General features: G+C 35.9%; 1 long non-coding RNA gene across 1 annotated transcript; it reads left to right on the forward strand.

Annotated features, from left to right (window-relative positions):
* Positions 1-7222: 7222 nt before the first annotated feature.
* LOC113238051 lies at positions 7223-9812 on the forward strand. Its single transcript, XR_003311080.1, has 3 exons — positions 7223-7350; positions 7442-7505; positions 9679-9812. It is a non-coding gene; the product is annotated as an uncharacterized LOC113238051 (long non-coding RNA).
* Positions 9813-9835: the final 23 nt, after the last annotated feature.

Raw genomic sequence — 9835 nt, forward strand, 5'->3', positions numbered from 1 at the left:
GGCTCGTTCGGCGGTCTCCTTCTGCGACATGACATCTTCGCAGAAGGTGACCATTGCCTGCCAAAACCTAACTTTGCCTAATCTAACCGAACCTAATCGTGTCTTTGCGATAAACATCCAACGTATCCTGAAAGAACAACGCTTTCGTTATAATTCGAGTTTGTGATAGGTTATCCACAAATATTGTATCCAAAGCTCCATCTAAGTAAATATCACCGACAGATGTCAAATAAAAATAACTATTGCTTCGCTTTCAAACTACTGAAGCATTCAATAGCATAACAGAGAGAGCATAACAAATTGCAAACCACATCATTAAAATTCGTAAAATTGGGCAAACACTGTTTGGTATACTCGATTACGCTGTTGCAAATAAATTAGGCTGTGCTTGAATTAGTAGTTTTATGACAATCTTGGTAGGTTGTAATTTTAGGCATAAAATGCGTAAAAGAACTCTGTTCAAAGCGAGACCGCAATAGTCTCATAGAATCAGACTTGTTCTTGCCCCAGTCTTGCAGGGTCGGCCAAGACTGATTTTGGGCAACATTACGCTCACTCTTATTAATCGTTTAAGTCATTGGTTCGTATGTAAGTCACGCCTTTTCTATCGAAAGCATCTTCGCCTATTGAAATCGGGGCTTGAATTCAGTCGGGCGGAACAACGTAAATGAATAACAGCTCAGACATAATGACATCTCCAATGACAGCTCAGCTTGCTTTCGTGGAATTCAGATAGGTATATATAAATCCACGAACTTTAAAGGCCGGTGGTTTTTTCTTAAGTTATAATTATTATTTGTTCCTTTGATTAATTTGATTATAATGTGTTGATTTGCAATCTCGGCAGAAAATATGCATTTTAGATCTATTTGGTGGTAGTGTACGGGTAGGGATGGGGGAGTATCGTATCGAGCGCGTGATTAGTAGATCATCAATCGACCTTGCGTATTGCGTCTACGTTCCGCTGACATCGCGCATACGTTCTAGTTTCTCACGAAATGTTACGTGGTTTGGTATGTAAACAAGAGTTAGTGCAAAAAAAACAGGTTCACCAGACCCTGCATTACCATCAAGTGCGTTGTTATGGCATGATGTGAAACGTTTAGTTGTATAAGAATTGCGCTCAAAAATCATCTCTGGTTTGTTTCTGCTTTTTCTGTTGTGAAGAATGTGCTAAGCTTAAACGAAAATGTTACAAATTATCGACTTCCCTTTCTATGTACTTAAATGAAAGAAAAAGCATTCCAGACTATTGCCATCTCAACTAAATCTTACGTGAAGCAAATGAACCATCGAAGGATTAACCATTCGTGCGCTCCACCTTTCGCAAATTTGTCTTCGTGCTATCGTCATTTGCGCAAATGGACCATCGCGCTTTTAAACCTTCGCGCACAATTCGTGAAAATAAGCCGTCGCGCATTATAGCTTGACAGTCTTCGCACTATCGTCATCGCGTAATCGGCATTAGCAATCACGTGGGAAATCCGTGTGACGGAACCGTTAGACATGACTACTACTCATGACTGTCACGACCTCGTATAGCACAGTAGCCATAAAAACTTCGCGTGGACAGTATGTCCACGTACGATCATTGTTAACCCAATCGTTCAGCCAGTACTTCGCATCATCACGTAAACAGCTTTCTACTCTCGCAAGGCACTCACAGTCGTCATAATTATTCAATTCGCGGCCACGACCTACCTCTGCACACCAGCGTGCTGATTTTGATTCAAATAGGATAGACAGATAGACATTCCAATCTAATCCGTAACGCAGAATTTATGACGCCACGCTGGCCCTGTCTGTTGCGGTCTCCTCCAAGCTGGTAGCCGGTATCCGCGGTGTGGGTGGCGGCAGCTGCGGCTGACTCTCGGCATCGGTACGTGACAAAGAAGTAGAGGTCGTAGGCAATCGATTTTCGAGGGCGTTTGTGAGAACAAATAGTATTTATATCGTCGTGCTTAGAGGAATCGCAACGATCTAGGTCATGGGCCTGTCGCGGCGCCTGGGTGTCCACGACCGATCGTTCGATCTGCTATGACTCGAACATAACTCCTCCTATCTACACTCCAACGACTGGACTAAACGAGATATACAAATCAAACAGTGCTCATTATTTACTACCTAGTTTCTACTATTTAGTACCTTTATTGACATATTTTCTACATTTGCGCTAACGGAAATATTAAGGAAATAAAGTGGCCAGCCATTCTGATGTCAGGTTAGCTGGACCACTTCACGTTTTTCATGGTTCAAGCAGTATATAATTTACTTTCTTTATATAACTATTTACTACCTAATTTCTTCCTAAACATACTTTTTTTAAAAGGTATCTTCTAAAAAGACAGTTTATCTTCTACATTAAATTCTATTAAATTTGATCAACTTTTGTTGTCCCGATTTTTCACGTCACATACAGTGAAATGATTCTTACACGAAACTGAGTCGATCACTAGATCTGTGGTCGATCAGCACAAAATTGATCATTTTTATTCATTTTTATGGACAACTCACACTTGATGAAATAAATAACTACGCCATCATGTTTTTATTCCATTAAAAGATAGTTTTATTACTTTATTCATATCAGTTTTGTTATCTGTTAACTTATTGTTAAGTACCTCTTACAATAGGGAAACTAAAGCCTCTCTACGAATGTCATATTAAATGTAGGGAAGCGTTTAATGTTAAAAGTTTGTATGTTTCTAGTTCTAAAAAAAGTTATTGATGTCGATTTACTCATTAGGCAACATACATACTTTCTATATCAGTTAAAAGCTTTTTGATATCTCTTATATTCAAACCATTTATTCACCATACAAAATATGAAACGTAACTTATTCAATGATATAAAAATTATAACACTATAACCTTAACAATTGCAATTATTGTGTGGCAGGGGAGCAAGCGCAGCACAGATTGTGTAAAGCATTATGCTCCTACACAGCACTGATTTTCAGCTTGTCCCAGCTGTTGTGGACAAGCAGATATAGTATAAAACACGCGTACAAAAACATAAACCAAACTTAAATGTAGGACCTAATGCAATTCACAACACGCACATTTAAACTATACATATATAACTAACTATGACATAGAGCAAATAATTGTAATACGAATACCGAAACAATTTACTATCGGTTGTAATAGATTAATACTAATGTTATAAATAAAGTAATAATATTTTACACTAGAGGCATGTTTCTCAGATGGCTGGTCGCCTGTGGCGTCTGGCACTGAGTGTATATTCAATAATTGCTACCTTTGATATATTCTAAGAAATTAAAAAAATAATTGACCAACCATTTTGATATCATGGCTGGTCGCCACTTTGTTCAGCATGAAGGGAGCAGATTTTCCCGAAGTATGTGATAATTGCTACCTATTTGCTACTTTCACGAATTAAAGGTATACGCTTCCTATCTACATTAGTTAAAAAATACGTATAAACGATTGAGTCGATTGAAAACTTTACGAAGAAGTGGTAACGCCTACCCTTTATGTTATGGCAATACAGCACTAAAAACTTATCTTTTTTTTAACTGAGTAAGGCACTTCTTGTTTGTCTTCTTCTTTTTTTTTTTAATTTATTAAGGCTTTGGCAAAGCCATCAGCCTAAACATGAAGTTTAATTGTTTTTGTACATATGGCCGCCACAAAGAGGATAGGCAATTTGAGGCGGCGCGCTTGGATTGACTCGGGATTCCTTAAAACGGGCCGATACGGGTATTTTAGTTCGGTGTTCGGTATTCGTATAATTTCGCGTTTTAATTTTCGATTAAGGCACAATAGCACTATCCTATTTCACTTTAAACTAGATTTCACAAAATAATTGAAAGTCAAAATAAAAACGACACTTTTCCCTCCAAAAGGTCCAGAGCGAATTAAGGCTAAGGCACTTATTGTCTTCTTCTTCAAATGACAGTCCAATGACGGAAGTCCTGTCTGTAGAGAACTTGTCTCTGAAAATCAGTGCGCCAAGATTTAGTAGAATCCTGCGATTTTGGCAGAATAAGGTCTTAATTTAGAACGTAGCAGATTTTGTCGCAAGTAAGATAAAATATGATTGCGCTGCTTTAAAGCTGTCATAATGAAAATAAATTTCTCGAGAAGCGAAATCCATTAGTCTTGTTCCAACCCCTGTCGTAAAGTTCTTGCTTTTTTCTGTTTTTGAAACAAATTTTAAAATCCATTTTTCTGGAATTCTACAAGTCAAAGAGGCAGTAGAGGTGCAGAATTAGAAATAAATTTATGCTTTCAAAAATATATTAAGGAAAAAATGATGCTACGCAAAAATAAAAAGAGTTAAACGTTAAATTTCTGCAGGCTGATTTGACGGCTGTGGCGCGATGGTGCAAGCACAATAAAATGTTATTAAACGTAACCAAATGTACTCATATTAAGTTTACAAAAAAAAATCAATACTGTTTCCTCTCAATTGGATAATAAAGCCCTCAGCGAATCGACTGATGTGCGAGATTTGGGTGTTCTGATAGACAACAAATTAAGTTTTAGTGCCCACATAAATAGTATAGTCAAGAAGTCATGGAAAATGTTAGGGTTTGTGAAGCGTACTTGTAAAAATTTTAGAAACGTACACGCAATTTTAGCATTGTACAACTCGTTAATTCGGTGTACTCTTGAATATGCGACACCTATATGGAATCCCCACTATCAAACCCATGTAGATAGGATAGAACGCGTACAACGCGCATTTACTCGCTTTCTAGCATATAAAAATAGTATAGAGCAGACTATGGCGAGCGTCTGTTATATTTCAAGTTAGAGACAAAGACTCGGAGATAAGTTTTCGACCTAACTTTCCTCTATAAGGTTTTATGTAGCCAGCTTGACACGCCCCGAATAATGTCTCAAGTTAACTTGGCGATACCCAGAAGGCTTCCACGTTATCCAGTGCGAAATACATTATCGGTTCTTGTATCTCGTACCAATTTGGGCCATTTTTCTCCAATTTACCGTAGCATGAGAACTTTCAATAACATTAATACAGACGAGGTTGACATCTTTCACGACTCATTATATAAGTTCAAACGGAACGTCACAACTGCTTTAAACTCCTAAGACGCCACGTCTCAGGGGTTTTGTTTTGTTGTTTAATAATTTTTTAGCTTAGAATAATAACGCATAGAATGATAGTTTCATATCCAAATGAACTGTCACAAGTGAGGCAAAAATCAAATTCATGTTTGCGTAAGCAACTTGTATTGACGCTCGTCAGCACGCACACAAATATACAAATAATGATGCCATGGAATAACATTTCCTTCAAAAGTGGGGAAATTGTATCTTGCTTAACTCATCATTAAAGGTGCCTACAGATACGCTCGACTTTGTCGATCGTTACTGTCGATCGACAATGGCAAGTGACAAGAATTTTCAAAACTTAATTTTTGGTAATCCTTATGGAAATGGCATTTCTATCTGAATACACGAAGGCGGACACGACTTTTCTCATTTCTAAACCCAAGATGGCGGACACTTCTTTTCAAAGAAATGCAATATGGGAATCGTTTTCGAGATACTCGAGGTGCTCATTACGAATATGGCATTTATTTTTAAATCGAAGATGGCGGGCACGATTCTTCGAATAACGGCAAGTTGGATATCGTTTTTAAGGTATTTGGGGGTGTTCATTACGAATATAGCATTTATTTCTAAATCCAAGATGGTGAACACGATTTTTCAAAAAAATGTAATATGGGTATCCTTTTCGAAACGATACCCAACTTGTCATTATTTTAAAAATCGTGTCCGCCATCTTGGATTTAGAAAGAGCAACCCCAAATACTTCGAAAAGGATACCCATATTACATTTTTTGAAAAATCGTGTCCGCCATCTTGGATTTAGAAAAAAAAATGCTATATTCGTAATGAGCATCCCCAAATACTTCGTAAACGATACCCAACTCGCCATTATTCGAAAAATCGCGCCCGCCATCTTACATTTAGAAATGCGAAAAGTCGTGTCCGCCATCATGTATTCAGATATAAATGCCATTTCCATAAGGATTACCAATAAATATATTTTTTTAAGTTCTTGGCAACCATCTTGGATTTAGAAATTAATGCCACATTCTCACTATGCTTTCCCAAACAACTCGAAAACGTCTATAATTTTCGTTGTCGATTGACAATGTCGAGCATATCTGTAAGCACCGCATCGACATTGTCCATCGACAATATTGATCGTATCTGTAGGCACTTTATGATATTTTGAGTCTGGCCAAGACATTTTTTTTTAAATGAGTGTATGATGAACAAGAATAATGATTTTTCACATGAAACTAATGAAGGCAAATTAGTATTTGCCTTCATTAGTTTCATGTGAAAAATCATAAATATATTTCGTAAAAATAGCTAACGTAAATTCCCTATAATGTTGTAGAAATTCTGCAACCATCGCGATATTGTCTATTCTCAAAAAATTACGTAATATAATTATTTTGAAACATAACAGCAAATGGCGAGAAAAAAATCCGTCATTTTGCAACATTTTCGTGTCTTGTTGCAACCAAAGTAATTTTCTGTTTTAGTGAATATTTACATACAAATACAAACGCGCTACTGCCGTTTAGAATGTGATGTTAGTATCTACTTTATGTTTGTCTGACGTATTTTTACACTCATTTACCGCACATTTCGTCATTTTTAGCCAAAATTCTTGAGCTGTTCGCGGTGCAAGTTGACCTTGAGCACTGACGGCCCACCCGCTCGTGTAGGCCCATTGGGAGCGCTACAATTTGCCTCACTTAGCGTGTCCGGACTAGGTTTCTATGCGTTATTATTCTAAGTTTTTAGATATTTGTTCTTTTTTTTTCTATACAGTGTTTTTGTTTCTATTTTCTTTTTAAGTTAAGGTTTTTTTTCGTAAATGCTGTTTAAGCCTGTAATGGTACAACATACTGTATAACAAAAATAATGTTATAGCAGTGAAGTTTCTTTATGTATGTGATGGTGTATTTAAATAAAAAAATTAAAAATAAATAAATACAATCAACCAACCCAGTTTTTATTTGGTACCTACTTCATTCATAGGAGGAGTTAACTCGTTGGCACAATTATTACGAATTTAAAAAAGATTTTAAGCAATGCAGTTAGCAAGATCACCAATTTAAAATTGGTCACACTTATGAAAAAGTCATAATTAGTCATTCATCATTTTCCTTTTCGCGGCAAAGTTATCGTGGTGGGGGATCTTTTCCTCCCCACTTGTTTCTCTGTCTGAGATTCGTAAAATAAAATGTATGTTATCTTGATTATTTTATCACCACTTGTAATTCGATAATACGCTCCATCCGTTAATATGTTGTCTTCAAGGTCAAGCTAAAGGTATTTTCACTTGTTGTAAACCAATACGAATTGTGAAAATGTGTAGTGGCCTCCTGCTATGAATGGACATATATTCTTTTTTTATTTTTAGGTCTTTCCTAGCCGTTGATGGGACCTAAGAATGTGCAGAAAAACCGGCAAGCAGCACTAGAAAGGTAAACAATAGTGTTATTTCTCTTATCTAAAAATATTGTGAAATTTTTTGCGTGCATGCTTGTTTTGACCGACTTCAAAAAAGGAGTAGGTCCTCAATTTGACTGTATTTTTTTATGTGTACGTCACGTGAATTCTCCGACGTTTGTGAACATATTTCGATGATTCTTTTTTGTTGGAAAGAGGGGTAAGTTAGCAGTGGCATAGTTACTATGGTAATGGCCCCATTTGAAAAAAAATATTTTACTTCTAAGGGTGGCAAATAAGGGCAAGAATCCAGTTTATTGAATATAACCCATTTTCCGATTTTAATAAAACTTCTCACATAGGTGTACATCTAATGAAAATGCTGCAGGGACACTGTAACTACCCCTACTGTAGGTGTGTTGTTTGCCACTACTCACAATACTTGTTTGTCTGTTCTTATAAAAATTGGTTTGCAACTATTTCTGGGTCGGATATTACATGAATACACTTTTTTTGTATAATAAAAAGATGTCTTGTCGGTGTCAGTATTGTGGCCCCATACCAAAATACCGTACCGGAGCCAAGCAAACCCATAGGCATAATAGGCTGTCTGGGCACACTCTACTTATGCATTACATTTTAATACAGATAGTGCATAGATAAACTGTGATAATTTGGTCTTTATATTTTCAATATGTTTTTCCAGTTTAGATAAGTATCTATTGTCAATCCTAATAATGTGAAATGTTCTACTTCCTCAATATGTAAATTAGTTGTTATTGATTCTAAATCTATTTTTTTCCTTTTGTTACGCTTTGAATTGAATTAATTTAGTTTTTTTATTATTTATTTCTAAGTTATGGTCAGAGAGCCACAGAGAAATAGTATTAAAAGTTTCGACTAGTTTTGAAAGATTGTTATTATTCGGACATCTATAAAGTAAAGAAATATCATCTGCAAAAAGAATACATGATCTCAAATCATTAATATATATGACAAAAAGGACACATCCTATAACACTGCCCTGCGGTATGGATCTGTTTACTGTCAACATATCTGATTGAATGGTTTTAAGCTCACGTGTGTTATCCAAATATTTGTACATATTGTTTTCTGTTGGTTAGATATGATTTTATCCAACTGTACGCATTGCCCCTCACATCCACACCATAAATCTGTATAGCTTGCTGTGTTAGCTGATAAGTTAAAACTTTGTAACTTGATGTAGAATTGACAGTTGATATTGTTATGTATGCATCATATTGGCTTTCCTGTACAATAAATAAATAAATGTATGAAGTATATACCTATAACTGATAACATTGTTCTTCCCCCATATAGAACAATATACCAGTCATCAATATGTATAGGTACAGGGTCAAGAGTACGTCAAGCTTGACACGTAAGATTTAAATTCAACTCTATGTCGTTTATGATAACAACGGTCTAAACATAGAGTATGTAACCATAAATAGAGACAAAGTAAGGGCTATCCATCCCTGGCAACTAATCAGGTAAATGGGCCTTATATCACTTTTAAATATCTGAAATCACAAAATACAACAACTCACCTGTGTGTACGTCTCCATATATACCAAAAATATTCTGTATTTATTGTAATAAAGATAATATCTCTAACAATGGGGGCTGTTCCATTCGGTGGTGTGGGAAAAACAGCAAAACATCTAATTACAAAACAAACGGACTTACATTTCATTGTTAATTAAATATTAAATATGTTAATTTTTTTCAATTTTCGTCCATTATAGCAAAGCTCAAGTTAAACTGGTAGATTTGAAGTGAAACAATTGACGACACCCATCAATTGTTATCGAATTCGGGTTGGCTAATCGGAGCGCAGTTGTCACAGCAATAATTTTGCAGAATAGTTTTCAAACAAATTAAATGACATTTCGTCTCTATTTCTGATTATATCCTCGATGGCTTCCAAGTACAAAGTGTCAAGCTTGACGTGCGCTTTGACCAGAATCGACCAGCACTAAAAAAAATTTTGATCTATTTTATTCATTTTTATGTACAACTCACGCTTGACCAAAAAATTAACTATGCCAAAATTATTTTCACAAAAAAAGACTTCCAGTTTCCTTGTACCTTCTATGGTTTCGGATTTCCGCAAACTGTTTCATTTAAAAAAAACACTCTGTTTTGTACCTATTCAACAATTTAAACTATTTTTTTCTGTTTCAGATAAAAGAAATCAAAATTAAAAAAAAAGTTGGCAGTGAACATGGCAGATTCTCGTCCTCCTCTCGATCCCAGTGGGCCAGGCTACTCAGGCGCAGGAATCAAAACTAGTATAACTGGCACCGTGTACCAGATAGAACTCTTAATGCTACTTATGAAT

Source organism: Hyposmocoma kahamanoa, unplaced genomic scaffold, assembly GCF_003589595.1.
Source record: "Hyposmocoma kahamanoa isolate Upper Pololo Valley unplaced genomic scaffold, ASM358959v1 94094, whole genome shotgun sequence".
NCBI classification, from domain to species: Eukaryota; Metazoa; Arthropoda; class Insecta; order Lepidoptera; family Cosmopterigidae; genus Hyposmocoma; species Hyposmocoma kahamanoa.